Source organism: Bradysia coprophila, unplaced genomic scaffold (assembly GCF_014529535.1).
Source record: "Bradysia coprophila strain Holo2 unplaced genomic scaffold, BU_Bcop_v1 contig_297, whole genome shotgun sequence".
In the NCBI taxonomy this organism is placed as follows: domain Eukaryota; kingdom Metazoa; phylum Arthropoda; class Insecta; order Diptera; family Sciaridae; genus Bradysia; species Bradysia coprophila.
In genome coordinates this window covers 1974625-2001457 of record NW_023503555.1, presented here as the reverse complement: position 1 = coordinate 2001457, position 26833 = coordinate 1974625, and the positions used below count along the sequence as shown (strand labels likewise).

The window sequence follows — 26833 nt, the reverse complement described above, 5'->3', positions numbered from 1 at the left end:
GCTTCTACCAAACTAAAAAAAGTCTCTATTCCCATTCATACATTTGTAAACAAAATGTACGAACGCTGACTTTCCCACCGTCTCAATTAAAAATTAATGATAACGAATCATCTCTAGATACTCAGCACAGCGCTGAATCAGACGATCTATATTACCTTCCTATTTCTGAAAAACCCTTAAATTATTTCACTCGTCAAATAAAAATGACTATTGGACCGTCAGAACAAACGAATTTATTCGTACATAACCACACAGTCATTACGATCTCAGAAATAAATTACACTAACGAAATCTTTGACAGAATATTATCTGAATGCATCTCCACTCACCCTGATATAAAAACTGGAATAATATTTGACACCCTGGAATTACATAATCAATTCCAAACGTATACTGCATCCATCCAAATAAAAACAAATTTAGAAGTATGTACTAAAAATCTGATAAATCTCGATGAAACAGATCTGCTGGACAAAATAAATTTATTTCATTTTAAAACAAGCAATCACGCAGGTATCGAAAAAACGTATCAAACTTTAAAGAAAGATTTCTATTATCCAAATTTAAAAATTTATATTACAAAATTGATAAACAATTGCAACACTTGTGCAATATCCAAAATCGATCGACAACCCGTGAAACTTCCTTTTGAATTAACGCAAACACCTAATAAGCCAAGGCAAAGCTTCTACATGGATATATGGTTCTCAGGAAACGAAAGAAAATTCCTCAGCTGCATTGACAAATTTTCAAAATTTGCAGCAATCGAACCTATAGAAACAAGAGAATGGAAATCACTTCTAAATGCTACTATTCGTATCTTCCATTACTTGGGTACTCCAAAAAATGTCACTTTCGACAACGAAGGAGGACTCAATAGCCTGGAATTCTTTACATTCCTGACAGAAAAAAACATTGCTTATCATTCCACTACTAGCAATAGGCACACCGGAAATTCGGATATAGAACGCCTACACGGAACTCTGAACGAGCAAATAATCGTTCTTCGAAACTCTGAAAGAGCTAACGATCGCACATATTATACCGACTTTGAATACGAAGCCCTCTTCTATTATAACAATACTCTTCATTTGACCACGCAATCGAAACCCTCCGATTTACACTTCTCTTCAAACCCACAAACCTTCCAAGACACATACGAATTGACATTGAACAGAAAGAGAAAAATTATTGACAAATTAAATAAAAATAGAGCAGACAAGGACGTTAATCCAACTTTATTGAAAATTATTCCTGGACCTAAAAATAAGAAAAACAAATACAAGAAAATTAAAGGACAAATCATTTCGAAGACAAAAATTAAAAACACTGCAACAAAAATAATTTCACATAAGGATCAATTTAAACGAAAAAAGAAATTTGAACAAGAATTTAATGAAGAACTTCCTCCTAGGGATCCTCCTGACACTATCACAAATACAATCCCAAACATTGGAAATCCATGACTTGACACACGGCAACGGTTTCACATTGATCCAAACAAATTACACTCAACTAGTGTCTTCATATCGATACATTATCCACACGGTTAATCTAACCGAATACGAAATAAATATTGAACTGATAAAATCAAGCCTCGATCGTACTAATAACCATTCCCCCGAGTTACTTCAAGAATTTGACCGATTACAAAAAGAGTACCTAACCCTAATCCCTCACTCTCGTGTCAAAAGAGGACTAGTAAACGCGTTTGGTACAGGATTTAAATATCTCTATGGAACGATGGACGATAACGACAGACAGAACATTGAAAATCATTTCGTAAATTTACAATTGACCAACACTAAATTAATAAAAAATAATGACAAACAAATTACTATCAACGACAAAATGACAAAACAATTACAAAACATATCCTCATCCATCAATCAGTCTAATAAAAAAATAATGAGCAAAATTGATGAATTCTTTCACGCTATGTCACAATTCGAGCAAGAAATGTATCAACTTCATTTTGAAATACTTATACGAAAAAATATGAATGATTTGATCAGTGAAATTGAAAAACTGAAAGAAATAATTTTAATGTCTAGATTAAATATTCTCAGTAGAGACATACTCACCTATGATGAGATAATCAATAATAATATCACCCTAGACGAATTCTCTGAAATTCAATTAAGAATAGCCATGTATAACAGCACTCTGCTACTAATTTTAAGTGTACCAAATTATGGAACAACACTCTATGCTAATATCATCATTGAACCCGTCCCTAATAAAAATGGTCATCTACAATTGAAACCAGAAATTACAGGAGTACTTTCTCTAAATAACATTTTATACTACCCCACTAAATACAAAAATCAATTAAACAAAATAGATGACAAATGTATCCAGACTATCTTTGAGAATCCAATGATTGAATGTAACTTCGAGATTAATCGCGAAACATTTATAAAGACAATAACAGAAAATACGGCCTTGATAGTCAATAGTAAAGATGTCTTAATACAAAACTGCAACACCCAAAATATTCAACTAAACGGAACTTATCTGTTAAAATTCGAAAATTGTCAGATTCAGATAAATCAAACAATAATTTCAAATAAAAAATATGTAAATCATGTAATTTTACCAAATGTACTTAAAGAAATGAAAAAGTTAGTGGATGTCTCTAACATGACTCTTGAACAAATACATTTTCAAAACATAAATAACCTGGACAAAATAACTGATGTACAGTATGTACAAACTCAATACAGGAATAGTTCATTTATCATTATATCACTTTTGCTATGTGTGATTATTGGTTCTAGCATCATTTATTGTAAACAACGTAAAGTTCCCCTACAAATTTATCAACCTGTAGTTGAATTAAAGAAAGGGAGAGTTATGATAACCGAACCAAAGCAAGAAGAAAACAAAGAACCAAATGCAACGCATCCATTTGGCGAACCCACGCATAAAATATTCTCATGATTGAGAATATCAAAAATAAAGCAGATAAGATTAAAGTAAATAAAGATCAAATTCACCATAATGCAATTTGGCATTTAATTAAAAGAATACCAAAATGCAATTCAGCATTAAAACTATTTTCAAAGATAAATACTTAAATCATAACATCTGATAAAACTCTGATCATAAGTTGTTTTGATCAGACTATAAGTAAGACTTTAACATTTAAGACACCAGTGTAAAATTAACATTTGAACTGTTAACTTCGTTTGAAACAATAAAGAATTAAAACGCATTTCTTTATTTAATTGGATAGTGAAAACCAAGAAGGGTCATAATCGTAATTCCCCTTGATTCATATTGTCATACTTAATATTGAATACTTACATTCGCAAGAGATACTGAAGAGATCTTTAATTAAATTAAACGGACATTCTTTAATCTCAAATAAAGTGAAATTTATTAATTCCGCTTTATCAAAACTATATATATATATATATATATATATATTGTAATGAGATGTGTATAACAAAATGCCATTATATTTTGTGTGTGATCACCATTCCCACTTGCCCAAAGTCACAAAGCGATTATATGCCATGGTGATTTCATTCAAAATATTATGTCCTTAGGGTGAATACATGGTATAAGGAATATTTTTTTTTTATTCGTATATTATACATCCATTTTCAGTGTATGTTTATAAAGGTTGCGTGATAAAAGTTAAATAAAGTTTTTTTTTCTCTCCTTTCTACTCTCCCAATCTTTTAAATACGTTCTTGGGTAGAAAAGAAACCATATTAACTGTTACATGAATCTCGTATCGAAGAAACCCAGTTGAAAACGTAACAGACGCTTTGACGTTATGTTCGTACGAACTCGTGTACCTAATGCTAATTTGTCGGCAATCATTCAGATTTAAAAAAATCCTTAAAATGCTTGAAAATAGACAAAATTGAAGATTGAAGAAAGGAAATATTGGAAAATCCTCATAACAGTGTGACGTTATTCTCGTACGATTGCCTATTGCTAACGTCGAGGGGAAGATAAACATAAAAATATCCTTTTTCAATCAAAAGAAAATTAGGAAACCCTTAAGATTCGTCGACAATCTTCAAAACAATCCTTCACATTTTAGGAAAATTCTTGAGAATCAAAGAAAATCCTTAAAAATGCTTGAAATGCCTTTGAAATTTAGATTATTCTCGTGCAGACTTGATTAACAAGTGCTAACGTCGAGGGGCAGATAAAAATAGAAAATCCTTCTACGCTCAAAAAAATCCTTTGCGAAGAAATTCCTAAAGTTCTTCGATAATAATCTTCAAAAACTCCTTGAGAATTAAAAAATTCTAATAAATTCATTGAAACTGATAAAATACTTGGAAATAAGAGAAAATCTTCGGAAAATCGCACTCAAAATATACGATTTATCCACTATAAATCCCAAAAATCACAAAAAGTCCTACTTCGAAAAATAGTCGGTAAGGGCCTCAATTGTGAAGCTACTCCTTCGGAACGGCTAGTCATCTGTTATCAACAGGGATGAGAGATATAATCGTTCCCTCCGATGAATGTTCATTTTATACAGAATAATTGAAGGTTTAACTAACTAAGTTAAATATTCGTCATTAAAATCAAATCTATATTTGAAACAAAAGAAGTAATAGAATTGACCGTTGCATTTGTCATCGTAATATTTTTTTTTCGGTGTTCGATGTTCGTACAAAAACCCTTTGGAAGATGAAAAAATGCTCAAAACCGCTTCAAATTTACTCTTTGTCAATTTATGAACTTTTCAGATGTAGAACTTTCAATAGCACAATAAACCAATTAGCCCCTAACACGTCACACGGGTCTAAAAAGAAGAATGAATTGTGTTCGTTTGTGTTTTCTTATGATCGTTCGGTTTCTTTTACCCACTCCATTGCATACACAGCTCCTCGCTTTCCAATGTTAACATTTTGGTAATGATGACATTGATGGGGTCGATTAAAACGATGTGTATATTTGCTGAACAGTAAAAGACAATTTCATCTCTTGCTGATTAATTTTTGTGAAGCTTTTTAAATTCGCATTCATCTTGCATTTGATGGGGAATATTGAATCGAAATGTTATTCAACTGTTTAACGAACACGTGCACTCTGTGTTGTGGTAACGAAAATTCAAACGGGAAAGGTTTTAATTGAAATCGAAATTGGTGAATGTCACAAAAAAAAATAGGTTGTGAACTAGGCACCGAACAAGTGGTAAATAAATAGTTCAGAACGACGGATTTTATTGGGAAAAAATTTGCTTCACCTCAAATATATTCCATTCGAAAAATTTTCATTCCGTGCCAACAACGCTCGTATAATCTGTGGTATACATCACTAAGTGAAATTGCATGTCACTTCATTATGTAAACGTAAAGGGTGATAATGAATGGTATTTAACCTTTGTGACGGTGTGTTTGGCGCAGGTTGAAATACGTAATTTGTGTGTTTCTTGCCAGGGAAAATGCAATGAGACAACACACCGAAAGTTTTAACGTTAAGCCGACAACATAGGTGAAATGCAATTTCATAATGCAACAGTGTGTTTAGTTACAGTTTAGAAAAGCGTCACTTAGCGTCTTTATTAATGAAGACTAATTAGAAACAGATGCAGAATTTTCATTGAAATGATAAGGTTGCAAGTTCAATTCGCATCGACTCATCGTATAAAATTTAATGTTCCAGTCTGTCGAATCAAATTTTTCTATTTCGACATTTTTGATTACATTTTATGGCTCAATAATGGCGGTGATGTTAGAGAAGAAAAAAAAAATCATAAATTAGGTACGGTTGACGAGGCAATACTGGCTGTACTATTAATCATAATTCTATTACTTTCGGGGGGAACTTCAGTTAGGGGTCTGATTGATTAATTATCTTTGATAGTCGGAATAAAATTGTTGGGGATTTTTTCCATTCAAATTCAATTTGGCTAGTCAGCAACCGTTGTTCTTCGGTAACCAAGCATAATTAAACAACCGGTAATGTTCAAAGGAATCGTTTTTTGTTCTTGGTTAAATGCTTAAAATGCTTAACAGTCAGAGGACAAGTCTATTATGAATAAATAATTGAAAACGAATAAAAAGTGGACAAATTAGTGTTACTTCGTGCTTTGATTGGAGCTGGTTACACGTTTGAAAATACAGTGATAGTGTCACAGTGTTGAGCAAGCAGCATACTTACGTAATATGTTTGCAGAGATTAAAGTTTGCCTTACCTGGAAATAGAAAGAAAAAAATTATGAAAAATCGTTTGTCGGAAAATTTAGACTTTTTAAGAATTATTTGCAGTGAAAAACAAAAGACTTCTTTTCACATACACGCAGGACTTTTGAGGACAACGTTTTCCCATATTTCCTTTAAATTTTTTTTACATTTTTATAAATTCAGGAAAATGAAAATGAGGAAGAATTCAAGACAATATCGGAAACTGTTTTCCCAAAGATAGTCCCTCCCTCTTCAATTGGAAATGGTAGAAACTCTTAGTTCTAATCTTATACATTCACACACAAAGTCAAAATGACAGACTAAATCAATCAGACGAACTCTGAATAACTTCTGGTTATGTCATTTGTTATCGGCTGCGACTACAAAATAAGCTTGATCCCTAGCTAATTGTTTGCTTATATCGTAAAACGTATGTTCTAGCTAATGAAGTAAAAGATTTTGTTTCTGTTTTAAGAAGGTTGGATCAAAAGAAGTAACAGTCTCTATAATTATGTTGGAATTCAACCTTCACACAGCCATTGTTAAGAATGACCACGAAACCGAATGACTGGTTCTTCATCTTCAAAGGTATCATTTAAAGGAACCTGGGATCGAACTCTCTCTCTCTTCTCTCTCTCTCTCTTCTCTCTCTCTCTCTTCTCTCTCTCTCTCTTCTCTCTCTCTCTTCTCTCTCTCTTCTCTCTCTTCTCTCTCTCTTCTTTCTCTCTCTCTTCTCTCTCTCCTCTCTCTCTCTTCTCTCTCTCTTCTCTCTCTCTTCTCTCTCTCTTCTCTCTCTCTCTCTTCTCTCTCTCTCTCTTCTCTCTCTTCTCTCTCTCTCTCTTCTCTCTCTCCTCTCTCTCTCCATATCTTCTACGTTTTGGAACTTTTGTTAAAGTTTAGTTCTTTATCTGTAGAATTATTGGGCGCCAACTAAAAGATGTTGTCTTCCACAGAGGTTGTTCCTCTTTGATTGTATTTTTTTGTCTTTTATTGTCATTCTTGATTCTCATTGTTATTCTCATTTAACTGCAGAAATGTTAAGTCATCTTATGGAAGATTTTATCTTGTTGAGGACTTTGTTAATACCAAAAAATCTTTCCTAAACTGTGTCAGCAAATACAACAAATGTAACTACGAATCTTAATTACAAATGTAATTCGCAACGAAACTCAGCAACATTACCCACCGCTAGATTTTCCTGTTGCATCTGATTGTTTTATTGAGTTCATCGTTCAATTTCACTACACACTCGAGTGTAATGAAATTGTTAGATAAAACGTACGAATGAAAACCCGTCAAGTTGGGGTGAAATATGGGTGTATATGGCATAAGTTTATATAAGTTGTACACAGTCTGCACGGTGATACGGTAAGAGAGGGTTTTGATTCCCTAATTTCAAAAGTTATGGAACATGTACGAAACGGTGCAGATCGAATCAGTTGAGATGTTTTAGCCAATTTCAGTTAGATTGAATTTTCTAATGCAATTTATCAGAAATAATTTAGAAAAAAAGTTGAATTCGAGAGTAGTTCGTTCGTAAAAGAATACGATGAAAGAAGGGCTACAAAAACTATACGACTGATATGCGCCAAAATAATGTTTCGGAAAAAGCGGTACGATGTTTTCATGGCAGACGAATTATTAAACGAAGTGACTATTTGCACCCGGTTGTAAAAAATCTTGAAGATATATTAAAATGCACTATTTGCACCCATACACCAACAGTCAACTTTTCCTTGTACAAACTGACCTATCAATTGCGTGTTTCGTAGCTGAATCTTCCTTGTACAAATTGGCCTAACAATTGAATGTTTCGTAAGTAGCAACTTGAATCTACCTTGTACTGGCCTAACAATTGAGTGTTCCGTGAGAAGCAACTTAAATCTTCCTTGGACAAACTGGCCTAACAATAGATTAAGGTTAGCTCGTTTAGTATGTGTTTATCACGAAGGTGGAAGCACGGGTTTTCAGGGGGTATAATCCACGTGTGTCAACATGTAAAAATAAAAAAATAAAAACCCACCGGTGACCGCTGGCGACTCGCTTGACGGACAGATAATGAGAGAACAAATTCCTTACTCTATTGGAACTTCCAATTTGTAAGTTTCGGAAATTGAGTACAAATAGTGCATTTTAGACTATTTGTACCTGGGTGCAAATATCATCTCCCAATATTAAACCTTATTTTCTGATAAACCAAATAGATTTCTTTCATTTCTTACACATTGTCGTTCCAAAGAAAGTGTTTCCTTGTGTCAGATTTCAAACCACTTTATTGTATTGACCAACCGTGATAGTAAGATATTTCAGTCAGATTACTACAGCGTTTTCTCTGTCAATTTTCTTATTCCCTCGTGTTTTTTTTTGGAAGAAAGAAGACCAGCCATAATCTCTCTCTTGCGATTTATTGTAATTTTTTTTCCTTCTTTCTTATTAGCCTTATAAATCTCCCATTTAATGTACATAAAAAAGTGGGTTCTGTTTATTATGTTTTCGTATAAACATTATCAAGTAATTTATGTAATGTAATTAAAACAAAGAGGAAAATAAAAACTCTGCCTATCGAACACATCGAAGCGCATTAGCTCCGGTCGCTTTGTATGGAACAGACGCATTTAATAATATGTAGGAAAAAATGTTATCGAATAAAACAAAAATTCCGACAGTACTGGTGGAGAGCAAAAAAAAAACGTTCTCCATTTCGGGCCAATGCTAATCAAACATTAGACCGCATATTTAAGCATAAAAATATGCTAATTCGAAAAACATTTGCGTAATTTATGTTCGGTAATAAAAATGCAGGGAGTGCGAGTGTGTAATATAAAAATGTACATTGAATGCTGACATTTCCCTATTCTCGCCCTCGCCCGTAAATCGTGTACAAAATAAGAATTTGTGCTGATCCCTCTTGTTTTATATACGTATACGTGAATATTGGCCAATAAATTTTTCAGAGCAAATTTTTTGATGTACAATATGCTCTTGTCTTTATACACTTCGCGTGTGTATAATGTACCCGTACCCCGTATATATTATACACACATATCTGTGCGCGTTCAAACGAGCATACCGAATCTACTACACATATGATGATAATTTAACGTACGAAATAATCGTACGAGAAAAAGGATACATGGTCCTAGTGTGTTTTATTTATAGCCCAGTCGAACGTATTGTGGAAATGTAACTGGGAATGGTGGAGCAGGAGAAGCACCATATACACATACATCGATGTAGTTACTTTCAAAATTCATGGATTCTCTTGGGAATTTGCTGAGGTTTTTTTTTGTGCCCTGTGTGTACATATATGCATGTTCGTTACGGCAGAGTGAATGGAAATGGGTTTTTCATTAATGAAATGAAAGTATTATGTGGCAGACGACACAGTGTACAATATAGTTTTTTGGTCAAAATTTAAATTGGAGACATCTGGAGCGAATCGAGTTGTGGTTGGATTCATTAAAGTGTTGGGATGAACGTAAGTGTTTTTTTGCACTTTTAATATTGTTGAGCTTGGATGGACTCGAGAGTCAAGGTTTATGAAGAAAATGTTGTGGTGTATTTGTAACCATACAAGCCATTCAACAATGTGAATTAATTTGGTGTTCGTTTTGAATTGGTCAGTTTAGGAGAGGTTTTGAGTTCGTAACGCTTGAAAGATTATCCGTTCTTGTGTCCAACTATTTTATAGTTTTACATCATTCTTTCCCTATGACAGTGTGTCTTTCGTATATTTATAACATTGGAGCAATTGCGTGTTATAGAGCGAGGATTTATCACTGGTCGACCGGCAGGTTGGACTTCTTTCACTTCATATCTTCATAACAATTATATTTTCAATATTGCCTAAATCAATTATTTACACTCCTCACCCGCTGAAAAGCAAACATCTTTAATGAACAACATAACGTAGGCAATCTCGCCTGAGGGATTCTTTTGAAAACCAGACCACCGAAATCGGAAGTAACCATTTTCCAGTGGACTTTTTTATAATGTGCCTAGTGAGGTATCGGACCCGATAAAATAAATGATGAGCTCTGGCTAATGTTGCCTTTTAAAGCCAATTGTTCCAGCACATGAAGTGGAAGATACGCTTCGAATCCATTGAAAATTCTTAAATCAAAAGAAGTAGTAGATTAGATAAGACTAAAACAGATGAAATCATCGTCTGTGAAATGTTAAACGGCATTCTACTGGCATGGTTCACCTACCACTCTTACACCCAACTCTCTAGGGATAAAGAGATCGATATCATGGCACCTTTTCACGATGATGGTGTTAATGACATCACAATCAATTAAGAAACATTTTCGTTATCAAACACACCAACTAAATCGACGTTGGTTATCCTAAACATTAAATGGAAATCCATTCTCACTAATAACACGAAACTATTCGTTATTCTAATTCCGAATTATGGTCAGCTCAGCTCAAGACCTAATAGGTTCGCCCATTAATTGAGAATTGTATTTGATTTGCTAACTATGGTTCATTATAATATTTGAAATGCTTCTAAGTTAGTTGTATATCCACGTAATATAAACTTCATGGAATATTGATGAATGGCTTTATGTCAATAAAACAATTTCCTGATGTTTGAATATTCGGGCAACATCTAATGAAATAAAAATAGGCGACCGCGCGATATCATTAATAATTCATAGCATAGAAATTATGTGCTCAAAAATACAATCGTTAGATAATAGGTCGGATGGCGACTAGAACATATTATAGCTCTTTGGTCGCGCGCCTATAACATATTTTTGTTTAGAGGAAAAATTAGACAATTTCGTTATGTTGTGTGTTATATCGTCACGTGCCTATCGCACTGTATATGGCTAAATGGTGACTAAATTATGATCCTCTTTATAATCGGTAATTTATGGAACGAATAAAAAACAGATGGTTCTCTGTATATAAAATACTGTAATTATATTAAATTGCTACCGCTGGGTTAAAAAGTTATTTTTTTTTGTCATGATTAAATAAAAATGTCACATGCAACGTTTTTGGCTTGGAAAACGGATTTAAACGAAAAATTCTGGAATATTTGGTTGTAATTTAATGAGACTGATTCCGGGGTTTTGGTTGACGTTGCTGTTATTGTTGTTTTTTTGTGTTCGGTGTTTTTGATATGCTTTACGATACTCGGTTAGTTAAATGGGTCATAGCAATTTGAAAACATCGAATTATACTAATTGGAAATGAAAGAAGCTTACAAAATACACTGAAATAATTGAAATAACCCCAGCCGTTGTATTTTGCTTATTAAGCCTATTAGGAGGAAGTGGGTTCATTTTTTGGTTAAAAAAGACAAATCAACGTACAATTTCGATTCAGACAGTTATTAGGGGAATGAGAGGTTTATTTCGGGAATTGGGGTTCAAGTCAATCATTTTTTAGCAAAGACAAAAAAAATCGCAAAACGCGAAAGGAAGGAATCAGCAATCACAAGACATGTATTTAAAACTCTCAATTTTCCAAGCTTTTAATTTATACCAAAAATTTCAACGTCTACACAGATTGATAAGATCTAAAACTCGCCATTTTTGTGCGAGATGTTTGGTGAATCGCCAAAGAATCTCCGGTGAATCACCAAAGAATTTCCGATGAGTCTCTGGTGAATTTTCGATGAATCTCTAGAAAACATTTCATTTACCCATACTTTCTTGTATAACATTAATGGATTAGTTGTTCCTGGAAAATCAGCGTATCAGCAGAGTAATAATAGAGCTGCGCTACGGACAAATCCCACTTTTAGTTTTTTATCGTGATCTAAGTGTCAATAATTGACGTGGTGATTACTTCTACGGATAGAAATTCTTTGTGGGCTATAATTTGACGATTTGTCGTAGTTCGCTAGAATTTGTATTTATCGAGCATAAGCTACCGTCGATGACAGTAAAAAAGTAGTGAAACGTTCCAGAATATTGTTGTTCTCGAAACGGTAGGCATGGTCAGAGGCCTTGTAGGTGTTATACCCAAAACTATAACAACGTTTGATTGTTTGACTGTAAACTGAGCTCCAGCAAATGTGGTATTTTATAGCAAGTTGCTTATTCCAGCACATGAAGTAAAAGATTCGGATTGAATCTGTTGAAATTCTCAAATTAAATGAAGTAGTAGATTCGAACTTCTGCACGGTTCACTTAACACTCTAACAACCAACTCTCCATAGATAAAGAAATCGATATCATTGCACTTTTTCACGATGATGGAGTTAATGACATCTCAATCAATTAAATCGACTTTAAATATTAAATGGAAATCCATTCTCACTAATAACACGAAACTATTCTAATTCCGAAATATGATGAGCTCAGCTCAAGAATTACTTTTACGGATACAAATTCTGTATGGGCTGTATGGACTGCATGGGCGGTAGGTTATGAATCCTTAAAGACCAATCCAATTCAATGGAAAATGTGTGTATTGTAATTTTGAGCAAAACTATTCGTAAAGCGAAAATGGCACCCCTGGGAATGGTAGGTATGCCATCAGTTACAAGTCTTAGGTCTTGACCAACTGTCTTACAGTTTCCGTAAGATAGCTACCACTACTCTATAAAAGCAGATCTTCAATCTCAAGTACCAGCAATAGATAGTTGAAGTAAGAACATTTTTTTATGATCCGGGCCATTTTGCAAAAGAAAATAGCTGGGAGATCCACCGACGCAATGTTTTATCTCTCGTTTATCTTCTCTTTCAAGAAAAGTCATAAATTAAAGATTACTCTCCTTACAGTTTCTTTTATGAGTACGCCTTAAAAGCATAAACAAATTGACGACTTATCCATGCATATCATAATAAAAATTTGTCGGCAATGTCCTAAATATTTACAATATAATGTAAGTATCCACACTGACAATAAATTACATCGTTTATGAGTCTTAAAAAGTGAATAATTTTTCTAAAATTCATTTAACATATTTTTTTGCCATAAAATTTCGTTATGGAAACGCAAATCCATAAAAATATAACAAAAAATAATAACAAACAAGACGAGTAGAAGACGAAAGCAGCAACAACAACAAAAAAAACTTGTTCATAATGTTGAAGCAATATCCCTTTATTCCCCATTCTTTTCATATAACATTAAAATAACAAGTTTTTAAACACAAAAGAAAGTGGGATTCTATGCATAACAAGTAAGGGTTTTCGACTCAGCAACAACAAAAAATTCTTTCGACTTTTTCTTATTATTAACATGAAATTACTCTGGTTTTTATTTTAATAATATCAAGATTATGACGAGAGCTGTACGTTACGTATACACAGTTAATAACCGGGAAATTATTTAAATAATTCTGTGTTCCGTTTCGTTGGGATTCGGCAAATTTTCTCTACAAAGCTAATTTAAAAATTAAGAAAATGTTAAGTTATTTACGGTATGTACTAGTCATGTAACAAAAGGTATTATAATTAGACAGGACCATTTTCGCAGAAAACATTTTCAATTGTTGCAGAATTTGAATTTGAAAATTCTTCGAGGCGATGCCTGTTTATAACAACTGTTAACATAAACCTTTCAGAACCATCATCTCTTAAAGATAGCAACGACGAAACTAGGCAAAATGACCTCCGTGCTCTGAATATGTGTGTTTAAACGAATGAAGTAAAAGATGATTTTGAATCAAAAACTAAGCGACACTTTGAGCAAATGAAGTAGCAGATTTAATGATTATATCGATAAAGAAAATTGATTTTTCAGATCACAATCATCACACCAAAATATTTTATTTGTTTTACGCCCCACATCGTTCCACATGTTGTCAACAAAAGAGGCGTAAAGAATGTCATTGCACTCAGTCGTACGTGTAAAGAAGAAGAAATGTAAAGATACGGTTATGTGATACACAAGGTCTATTTTTGGGAAAACTTTTTGCCTAATTTTCTTAGATTTTCCTTACTTTTCACTCGAAATATTTTTGGTATAATTTGGAAAAATTCTGGAAAATGTGGGAAAAACTAGTAAATGTATGCTCTCCCAAAAATGAATGAAATACAAGTGGAGCGAATGGAACGAACAAAACGAATGAAAAACGTATCTTGGGGACCCTTTGAAAAAAATCGAATTTTTTCCACCCATAAAGAGAAACATTTTTTTTGCAGCAGAGTAATGGGTTGAATGGAATCAGAATCCAGCATCATTTACAAGTCAACCCCCATTCTCAGTTGTTGTTGCCGTTATTTTCCTTCTAAATCAATAAAAACAAAATAGTTCGACCCTTCCGATGATTGAATTCCGAATCGTTGAACGATTCAATATAATTTCAATTTTCTAGAATCAAAGCGAACGTTTGCAAATTAATTTCCATCAACGACTGAAAAGGTTCTTCACTGTGTTTTTAGGTACTTTTGCAATTCATTCCGAACATAAAACGTGTGTAGTACATAATGTCTATACGAAAATCATTCAACAATGGTATTGTCGAATTGCATCAAATACGTTATCAGACATTTTAACTATAAACAACGAGCCGTGCGATATACGGAACACAATGGACTGAGAAGAAATGCAAATTTAATGAGATAATCAATTACACTTATGGGATTCTGTAAAATTCTGTGCAGTTCCCATTTCGCAAACGTTGGATGTAGAACGCGTAACAAAGTTCATGGCAGCTTGAAGGCAGAGTTTCGTTTAAAATTCAATGTGATTTCCACATATCGATTGAATTCATTAATCGGTGTTAAGTACACCTTTTAGATTGTAAATCTTTTATTCTTTCAACGGAGGCCCCTATATACATATTACATTGTACCCAACTCTTATCACATATCCCGAACACACGTTTTCTTTTCAATATTTAGTGAATAACACACAAAAAGTAAGCGAGATCTTGATTGCGAATCGTGAGCAGTTTTTTCAATCGTTTGAACTCTTTTTATACTTTTCTCACAAAGTATCCAAGTTGTATGCTGAATCGTTAACTGAAAATTACAAATCGGTTTTTATTAAAAGCAACGACACACGTTCTAGTCATGGTTGTTTATGGTTGCTTTTTAACTGCTAGACACCTTGTTATTGTGCATTAACATAAGTTAAGTGAGTTTACGAAACAGTTTAAGTGGGCGGTGGGTCGTATAAATTGTAGAAAAAGATTTCAAAAATCATATGGATGAAGGAAAGGTCATTTCGTTCCTCATAGGGAAAAGGTTATACATGGATATCGTACGACCTACGACTTTATTCATCTATTACCGTCAACAACGATCAGAATAAGCGAAATAAGATCTTGTTCATTTTCCTTTTATAGCAAAATGTTTGTTTCAACAAATGAAGTAAAAGATTTTGCATGAGAATTGTTTAAACAACAGAAGTAGTAGAACAATCAGTGAATGTCGACGGTTTTGAATAATACCAAGTTGTGTTCCAGTGGAGGAAAAAACTAACAATCCATAAGTTTCCGACAACCGAACTTCATTGATCCTTATTCAATTAATTACAGTCGGGCGAACCTTCGAGTTTTCCATATATTTCATTCGTTCAAACATTCCTCTCTAAATTCATTCAATTTGCCTCACATTATAGTTCACATTGTATACTTTCCTTGCTCTTTTCCAACTAAAACACCAAATGGAAATTAGCTGCCGCTTATATCCGCTTAAATTTTTAGGTAAGCAAACACGAAAGCTCATCAACCGATTAATTACGTCGAGTCTCGCAACATAATTACACAACATAAATCGTTGTTAATTGCGTGCAATCGTGCGGGTCGTCTTAATTGACATGGTCGAGTGATGTGTCGCTGTGACATTTGCCTTTGATGATCAGCCATGGAGAGACAGTTCAAAAATAATTTCTCAATGGAGCTGTACGTAAATATTGAATAAAATAAAAAAATATCCAAATTGAGACATTGCCCTCGACATTGCCACAACCAAATGGATTCTTAAGTTAGTCATGGTTTTCGTTTCCTTTATTGTATTTATTGCCGAATCAAATCCATAAACTAAACGGTATGAGATTGTGACCCTTTGTAAAAACATTTTCGACACCGAGAACAGATAAATATTCTTTGCCAGGTAAAAAAAAAAAAACAGAATAAAGGAAAAGGGGACTTTCACAAGACAATTTCTCTCAATCGATGTCAACTACTTCACGTATTTTTTTCTTTCACACACAGCAACATCGCAGCACATTCCTGCTCTCGCTTCCGCACAAACATATTAATAGATCGGGTAGTAGGAAAAAAACAAACTGTAACACGGAGTTACACATAGGAAGGAAGTAAGCGTATAAACACACGTATTAGTTAGACATGGAGCTAGGAACGAACATACGTACCCACGTTCAATATGGATTTATACAGACACCAACACTGGGGAATATCCCATATCTTGCATTCCTTTAGAATATATAATTCATTCGACAAATACACAGCACATATCTACAGTATACGTTTTCGTTTAAATAAAGGATTTATTCCTTCGTATAGCTGTTTAGATGTGTATATATATACTGCGCAGAGAGAGATCTATCATTTGAATAAATTCCTTGTAGATTCTATAAATTTCAATTGAGCACAATAATATGGGTTGGTAATGTTAAATATTTAAAGTACCTTTGGTGTATAAATACAAAAAAAAGGTGGTAAACAAATATTTTCCTTTCCACTTCTCTTTCACATTCTTCATATTGCACAAAAGGCATATCGCTTGAAATATGCTACGCCGTTCCGGAAAGTGAGATTAAAATTAACGATGAATTGCTTTGCTTTGACACCCTCCCGTCTCTCTACGCGTTTGTAAGTGTATTTAATTTCAAAGACAAAAAATATTTATGATAAATATACGGACCCCGAGGAAACGACACACCGATTTGTGATGGATGCGTTTATTTAATCAACGAATTTCATAAATATTTCAGTTCTCCATTTCTCTCGAGAAGAGTTATTTGAACAGGTTTGTTTAAATCGGGAGTCATTGTTCTAAGTTATATATTCTAAGATCGAAACAGGGTGGAGGGTGTCTGCTATACAGTAGCGATATGTTTGTTGTTGTTCGAATTATACCGAATCGAGTCTGTCTCAATTACTTGAGAATTAATCTCATCCTACCATGGAAAATAATATTTCCCAACCGTAAAATTTTATTCAAAGGATTTGCTGTTTAAGTTGCTTTAAACAAAACATATTGAACATGGAACACCATAAATTATATCGCTGCCAACAGTTGTATATCTGTGTATATACAAATTATTACACAACATAGGACTTAGCCTTTATGTGTACGAAGTAAACTGAAAACAAATGAAGCATTTTATGTAACACGTCGTAATGCACCATGCCTGATAAATTTCAGATAACAAAATTATGTGTACGAGCAGTAACACCATTATACTATAGGTACAGTGTGATTTGTGACGATGGTGTTTAGAACGTTTTTTTTTTTGCTTGAAGTAACTAGCGATATTCAAATTTGTACTTTTTTCGGAGCGAAACTAAACGTAATTTTTGTATTGAATTGTTTATCAACTCCTTATCAACTCAACTGAACTGTTGGCTTAACTTGCGTTTAGTTATTGGCAATCAAAATGTTATTTCCGAAATTGGAAATATAAAATCATTGATTGTGATAAAGGCAACTGTGCTATATGTGTAGCACGTTCAAATTTGCCAATTTTCATGAGTATTTAAAACTCTGTATTTCTATACGGTCACACGTTAAAAAATGAATGAATTCCTAAAAACCTAAAAGCTACAACTGCTCCACAAACATACTTTCCTTGTATCTGTCAAAACACAACTTAAACATTGTTTTTGATCCACTGATACGTGTTATGGGCGCACATAAATCAATGAATGTCTAGAACAGGTATGGTCGATCGGCGAATTCGTCTTAAACGCACTCACATTTTATGTCAAAATAATATGAAAATGAGTGCGTTTAAGTACGAAAATTTTTATGTCCTCCGGGCGGACAATAGACCATACCTGTTTTACACTTTCATTGACATAAATGACGTCAACGTCGTAGAGGCACTCTGAGTTACTCAGAGTAGCTTCTCTTCCTGGCCCCTTTCACTATAAGAATAGTGTGAGTTTATGGTGAATTCAGCTGGAAAAAAACAGCACATTTCTCTCTTTTACTAGTTGTAGTTGTTTTACTCGAAATGGTAATCCAACATAAGTTTGCTTCAGCTGATTTGCATCGGTCTCACTCATCAAACAAAATTGGCTATGAATGTTTATATGGATTCGTTCACGGGTTCGTCAATCAGCTGAAGCAAATTTAAGATGAATTTTGATTGCCCGTTCCTGTAGGTTCAATGTGGAAATAATAGCAGATTATTGAACTGGTCTACAAAATGCGTTATTGAACGAATGTATTTTATTCTCGTATACATAAAAATATGAGTTGTTACCGCATTTGGTAGACCCGTGCAATATCCTACTTCAACTGGTTAGTGAAACCTTCGCTTATATGTTGTTCGGTAAAAAAAGATTACAGAATACGATAGTAAGCATTTAATTATTGATTTAATGTCCTTTTATATTATCTTGTTCTGTAATGTCACCATTGCGACCATCTTCAAGTTAAAACTGCACATGGTCCTTACGAAAAAATATAACTCTGCTCGTGTGTTTATTGACCTCGGCTTCGCCTCATATCAAGAAAATTTACGCAAACCCTTGTACCAGGAACACATTCACCCGAGTAAATCTATTTCTCATCATAAACTCATAGAAATCTACGCTTTTTTATTCAACAAAATCAAATAAATTTTGACAGCAAGAAATGTTCTCTTATTTACCACCCTAGGGAAACAATATGTTGAGTAAAAACTAGCATAGTAGAATCACTAAGCGCAGTAAACGGCCATTCATCTGTTATCGACAACGATGATAATAGTAAGCGATGAACTCTAGATAGTATTCTCCTATGTAGCAGAATGTGTGTGAAAAGCAATAAAGTAAAATATTTTGCAGCAAACACAATATAAAGCTTTAAACAAATGAAGTATAAGATTTACTGATTATATCGTGTATACGCTGATACGATTGCTGTTTGTGAAAGGAAACAAAATTGATCAAAGTAAATCACACAACAGCCTATTGATATTTCCTTTATAAGGAGATTGTTAAAAAACAGAATCTGTCTGAACAACTTTTCCACAAATGATTTCGTTTCACAACAGCCAGAAAAAGTACGACTTAATTTCTCCCTTATAATTCTGATCATTTTCGTGTTGATTGGACAATTGCAGAGTTGGTTGAGGTGCTTTCGACTTAATTTCTCAAAATCACAAGTCGCATGGAAACGCAAAGGATATTCTTGTTATCGTTGTTTCCAAGATACTAACTGAAACGCTAACCAAATAACGAAACGATCCATACCTTCAGTAAGAATATTGAATCAAATGTACCCTTTCTTCATATTCGAAATTTAGCTCGAGTTATGGTACTTGTGTTAACGAAATATCTGTCGGATCTACTCTGCAGCTGACAATGGTAAGATAAATATTAAATTGGATTTCTCCGACGTTTCAACCACTTAAACAGAGAAACTATAATTGCACACAAAGACTAATATTGTTGAACAAATTGAGCTTTATATCTTTTTGAACTAAAAAATCAAAAATGTTTCAGGCTAACTGGCTAGATGAGCGATTTATCTATGAACTGGTAAGTCAACATTTTATCTGCATTCAAAACTTTTGTGTAATATTTGCTGCTTCCATTCTTCTCTTTGAAGTGTAGCACGATTTTATATCCATGAATAATGAACAATGATGACTAAGCTCAGACTATCTATATAACCGTTTCATATGCTTGGCAAATCTTCAAATAATTAATCGTCTACTTATTCCGACTATATGAATTTGAATATGCAAGTGGATTATACAATCTCTTTGTAATGATTTATTTCTATAAAAGGTGTACATTGTACGTACACTGTATACAACCACTAACCATGAATTTGAACACATTCCGTACCCTGTGTTATGTTTAATTAACTTTTGTTTTTCTTCCATTCATTTTTGCGTGCATAGACGTACTTAAATGTGTACATACTCAAAGCACCCGAAAATATGTGTAAAACTCTGTCGGCCATTCATTTTCTTATTCAAATACCAGCTAACAATGCGAGTCACAAAAGTTTCCATGTGGACTGGTATACGTATGCACATGGAAAATTTTGTTTACAATTTGCATTAAAAGCAACTCTATCTATAAGCCCAGAAAGCTTTGAATAGATGAATGGCTGAACTTAATACATGTAGCATCCATGTAACCGATCTGCATTGTACTGACTAATCCAATGGCAAGAAGAATTTTTATTTTTTCGAAAACGAGCAAACTTTTCAACATTTTTGTTAATATCTTTTACTACACAGCTAATGAGCAGTTCATTAAATCGATTTGCATATTCAAATTCTTATCGTTAAAAACTAAAAGGAAAGAAGAAAAAAAATTACCAATCTTTTAGTGGTTACAAGTCATCAGTCGAATTGAACTCGCAACTCGCACACAATTTAGAAGTTTTTTTTTCTTCTCTTTATTTAATCAGCAAAAAGTGCTATTGATTTATAAGTGAGTAAATATTAATCTGGAATAAAAAGCAAACTTGATTTTAAATGTGACTCTTTTCAACAATATTTGCTTTTATGTAAATTGATTTTTTTGACATCTTTGTAGAAAGCCGAAAAACATGGACATTAAAAAGGTTGCGTAAGGTGTTAAGTGTGCCTTAACTTAAGGACTTTATTTGGTTCACGCATTTTTGCTAAATGAAGGTTAACTTTCATGTGTAAGGTAAAATTTTAATACGAACTTTGGGAGAAAGTATTCTCTGAACGCATGAAGAGTCATGATCCGACAAACACTAAATATTTAACAAAATTTCCTATCAGCCAATGTAAACAAGACAATTAAACTTTATTTGCGAAGAAGGTCATAGATTTATAAACAATAGTATGTTGTGTTACAAGTATTGTAATGTTGATTTTTTCAGCACCAGAAGCGCGTGCTGAAAAAATCTCATTACAATACGTGTAACACATCATGCTTTGTGCCAACCGAGAATTGAAATAGACAAATGCACAAAAATTCAGAATTTTCATTGTAAACAATCACTCTTCGAATTTGATCGATCACGTTGCTTTGCATTTTTTTAAAACGAATGCTGTAATAACTCATACGAATTTCATTTCAACACTGGTTTGAGTGTTGTAATAAGCCATGAAAACGGGTGTTGTAATTTTGGACATTTCAATCTAGTTATCGATATTGAAATCCGTCGTATTTCAATTCTCGGTGGCACAAAATAATTTTTGTGCTTGAAGACTGAAATTCGACGGATTTCGACACGCATTCTACGATCGAAAAGTTCAATTTTTCTGTACTACTCAGAGAGAGGTATTTGCGGCCAATAATAGTATGTTGTGTTACAAGTATTGTAATGTTGATTTTTTCAGCACTAGACCCAAGTTTTCCTTACGAGCGGAGCGAGTAAGGAAAACTTGGGTCGTGTGCTGAAAAAATCTCATTACAATACGTGTAACACATCATGCTTTGTGCCAACCGAGAATTGAAATAGACAAATGCCCAAAAAATCATAATTTTCATGGTAAACAATCACTCTTCAAATTTGATCGATCACATTGCTTTGCATTTTCTAAAACGAATGTTGTAATAACTCATACAAATTCCATAACAACACTGCTTTGAGTGTTGAAATATCCCATCAAACGGGTGCTGAAATAAGTCACTTTACAACACTAAAATGAGTGCTGAAAAGAGTCGTATTTCAATTATCGGTGGCACAAAGTACTTTAGCGAATTCGAAACTTCTCACACGCTAAAAATGACTTTTAGTCATAGGTACGAAATGTACTATTCTCGGACGCTCTCTCCGGCCGAAAATGGATTTTCATATATATTTTTCCGGCCGCGATCAAGTGTGCATGCTTTGTTGTTGAAATGGCTGTAGAGTGATTTCTTTGTTAATGGTGTTGTGGTTTCGTCTCATTTCAGTTTTCAAGCACAAAAATCGTCGTTTGTGACTCGTGATGAAAGCTGAATTTTTCATCACTCGTAACAAAAATGTACTATTTCATGCTTACAAGATAGACCAGTGCTCCACGGCACTTTGAGTCTCTTATTAGGTCACGGTTTGAAACCTGTGCCAAATTGTTACATTTCCTGATACGAAAAGACTTTTCGTTATTTAGCGCTAGAAGGGCTAGAACGAGGGTATTATATATCTCGTCAGTCACACATCGTAGAAAATCCAAATTGGTGCCAAGATACAGGTATTGGAGCTAATTCGACCTCCCCAATTACCACCCTTACTTCAAGTTGTAACTGTGCCTGTCACCACTGAAATTCGGACACCATATATGAATGTCCTTCATGTTATCGATAACAATGACAAAAATAACCGTGGAACACTAGTTTGTGTTCTCTATATACTAACAGATAATAAGTTAAGTTAACTGAAGTACAAGATTGTCCACAATCACTAGAAATTAATTTGAAACGACTCAAGTAATCGATTTGATTATTAGATCGTGATACGTCGGCTGCTTTATGAGAGGTATTCATTATCACCACAGTTGACGAGTGAAATAGTTAACAATGGGTTTAAATTCCTAGTTGTTACAAGAAACGACGGGGACGAGATGTCTAAATAAACACTTGGCAATTCAGTCACCCAACCTGTATTACTTATACTATTCCTCACATTGATTACATGATGTAATCTACTCTTTATCTATCTTTAGTTTGGCTAAACTTACAGAATACCTCAGGAAATATAGAAATAAGAAATTTCCATGTTTCGTACCGTTAATTGCAACTTTGCAACACAAAAAAAACGTAATAAAATTTCGTCTCATATTCCTTAATGGAATTGCCTACGGCTTAAATTTCAACCCCCCAAAGCAATTCTGTAAGTTATTTTCGTATTTTAATTCGTTTTCATAGGAAAGTTTATTTTTTGCTACCTACAAAATTCAAATGTAAAAGAATGCAAGCAAAACGGATAAAGAATTCTACTGCACCATGGTGGTAAAGGTTTTTGAAATTAATATCGAAATGCCAACTAAATTACGCTTAATACTTCCAACTTTATAGCAATATATAACTCTCCCCAGTCATTCTTTCGTTGCGTTGCTACATCGAAAATAATGATATAAATAACTTGTGACAGCAACTCGTACAGTTTTTTTTTTATATTTACCATTAACATTATTACCTCACAGTCACCATATATATATGCATACAGCCACCCACACCTTCGTCCTTTTATTACATACCGCTGCTATAATCAAAACAAAAGGCAAATTCTAATATATTGCATCATTTTCGTGCTACATCGCACAAACACGGTCTGTGCAGCACAACAACAACAACAACACAATTCTTGCTCGTACACATTGCACAACAAACAACATCAAATTGATATCATGTTTTATATTATTACATGCCTTGGTAAAATAATTAATGAAGGAGTGATAGTCAGGTTAGCACCATACTGAAATGATGCTTGCCGACACGAAATTGCTGTACTTGGCGAACTGCAATATGTTATATTATGGAGGGACTTTATATTTAGGAACTGGATGTGTTATATGGTGTATATATACATGCATGTTCCGTTATACATGCCTCTTATGATTGATTATACTTTGAGTTTGACTTATCTAATTACAGTTACTTAACTTTTTATGAATACAGCGACTAGCAGTTAACTGGATATAAATAGAAAAATATTTTTTTTTTGTCAGACAGTGTACAGGAACGTTAATTATTGTATGGACTGGAGGACATGACTTGCAAGAAAAATTCATTCAGAAGTTATAAAGCTGCCACCCTGTTGAACGAAACGAAATCCAATGACGATGATTAAATGAGATTTTAAATTAACACCAAAGTTGGATTTGGTGTGTTCTCTCGATCGTGGAATCGCACGGGTAAAAAATTTCCATTCACAAAGCAGCCAGAAAAATGCCTCTCAAACAGTGAAAGCTTTTTCCCGCCTATATTCCCAGCGCGATTATTTTTTAATTTTGATTTTGTTTTAAAATTCATGTCGTCTTTAAATCCGGTTGCATTAACATACCGGTTGGATAAATAAGGAAGCTCTTCGCGAGGAAATGTGAAAGAAAACGCAATTATCTCTGAATGGAAAATAGAAATTTTTCGAAATAAAGAAAATCGTTGAGCCATAAATATGAAAATGGAAAAGGTGTGTGTTTTTGCCTAGATATACATTTTCTCTTCCATATAATATACCGTTATTAGAATAACAAAAGAGGGGTGAACGTATAATTCCATTCCGTAAAGCAAAACATTTTTCCCATCAGGTCTACGGATGGTGAAAGCCAGCGTTTGAATGGGGTCGTTGGCTTTGGTGCAATTAATTTTCATTTTGATGGTGAATAAGCACATGATTCCGTAAAATTAGTACTTCCGTTTAGAAGAAGGTGCTTACACCAAAAAAAGAAAGAGAAATGCTTTCGATATTCTACTACCACCTGGTAGGCATTACCATTTCCACCCCTGACGATAACAACTCCATTGATTATATTTGGACAAAGTTATACCCTTTTTCCAAATGAAGTTATCTAAGAAATTCAGAATAATTTCATGTGTATGGACGCCGACAAAGTGTTTTAAATGTACGCCTTAAGTGCTGTTATGAAAGTTCCTGTAAAGCAATTGTGTTTCGCAATAGAGCGTGGAGTCGGATCAATTATTGATCTCTACACACATCTAACGATCCATTGTTTTCTTTCCAGCCTATCTGTTGTTACTAGAAACCTGGCTAGAGTGACTGGTCCCAGGGCGGCAATCGCAGACATTGTAGTCTCCTAACTGCGTCTTCGTTGAAGGAGCTTAGGACACTCAAATATTTCTCTTTTTTTTTTTAAATAAATCCGTTCATTATCATCCCTTATACAAGCGTGCGTGGGATACGACCTATAATTCATACAAAAAGTACAATTCGAATCCACAAGAATATCTGGAGGTCGCCGAATGTCTCATCTTTTTCATGTGCCGATTAAGATTCAGCCCACAATGCTCTGTAATCGCTATACTGTAAGTCGGCGATTATACAGTCGGATTGTACAAATTTTGAAAAAAAAGGTGACGCATTTTATTTCAGCTGATCCTCTCAAAAATGCCTTTTTTTCAAACATTATATGTCACGATCATCTGATATCAATAGCAACAACAAGAAGAAGCGATGACCGTCGCTTAATGTGGTCGTATGTAGCAAAATATTTGTTAAATCGTATGAAGTAAAAGATTGCGTATCAAACTGGGGTACATTAAAAAATTAAGTAACAGAGATGCACGAGGATACGTGATATGATACGAACTTACATTTCCTACACCATTCTCTGGCAGTATTAACTTCTAACGATTGTCGGCTAATAAAAAAGTTGAATAAATTACAAATGGACCACGAAAGTTTTTTTTTTTTCAACTCAAAAATTTGCTTTCAACATTTCATAACAGACATAAAACGCATACACTCTGATAAATTAAAACTTTCACGAGTTATAAAATCGTAGCACCCACTTTGCCCAAGCAAATAAAATGCGGAAAATGGAAGCATCTCCACCCCATTTCAAAATGAATATTAAGTAAAAATATTTGAAATATTCAAATTAAACATCTTTGCAAACATAACATACATCCAATGAATGTTTCCGTATCCGTTCGTCTGTATTTACAGCATTTGAATTTATTCGTCGCAATTTTTTCTTTTAAGCGAAACACTCGCCATAATTTACTTTTATTGAGGACATACATTCCGAAACATTTCATTTATTTTATGAAATGCAAAATTTTTATGGCCAATTCATATACTTTCAGTGCGGAGATATAAAAAAAAAGAAATTTCTTTTTCCTCCACTTCTTCAATGGTCCGTTTTACATTGAAATTGGCGTAGCATGCAGCTTTAATCGGAAGCACTGAATTGATTAGGCTTTTATACAGCCAACGAAGAGCACAGAAACGGATGTGAATGAATAGGTGGGAAAAAAATGGAACGACCATTTCGTTCGTAGAAAATTCAATAAGATATAGGTTCGTCCTCGGGTTCGTCATATTTGCTCTTTGATGTTCTATTTAGTTATAGTTCCGTTTTTGTTTGATTTTCATGATTGTTTTACCACACAGTACGGACATGGGGCGATGGTTATGCGATTAAGTAAACAATTACCTATAATGGAAATGTACAGGAAAGTACTTTGAGTCTTGACCTAGTTTTGTGGTAGTGAAATAATCTAAACTATTTTGAAGGTAACTTCCCCCGTGCCTAATTAACAGCTAAAATGATTTCTTTGTTCAGAGTGGAATTGAAAAACTTACCCACTTTTTCCTCTGCCTAATTAAAGTTTTGTTGTTCGGTGAATGTATTACCAGTCCCTTAGTTCACACGCTATTCGCTATTCAATTTTTAATTACCTGGCTACACTATTTATTCGAACCATATTTAATGAAATACAGTCCGTGTTCCTGGTGCTCAAATTTAGTTTTATGCATTTCGTTAACAAGGTAGCTACAGTACGGAGTTCCTTGTGAGTCTTTTTTATAGTAGCGTTCAATTTTGAATGAATCTTTGATGGGAATATTAAAGCTTATTCAATATTTTATAATGGCATAATGTGTAGTTAGTGTTTTGTTATCCTAATAGTATAGTAGCTGAGT

The 26833-nt window shown here is 33.8% G+C and overlaps 1 protein-coding gene and 1 long non-coding RNA gene across 3 annotated transcripts in view; both read right to left on the bottom strand.

Moving 5' to 3' along the window:
* The window catches only part of LOC119078824 (E3 ubiquitin-protein ligase TRIM9), a 123334-nt gene that overhangs the window by 78473 nt on the left and 18028 nt on the right, over positions 1-26833 (bottom strand). The gene's annotated exons all lie outside the window — the stretch shown is intronic.
* On the bottom strand, positions 179-22202 carry LOC119078832. Its single transcript, XR_005088068.1, has 3 exons — positions 21995-22202; positions 15701-15708; positions 179-189 (listed from the first exon to the last, which is right to left on the bottom strand). It is a non-coding gene; the product is annotated as an uncharacterized LOC119078832 (long non-coding RNA).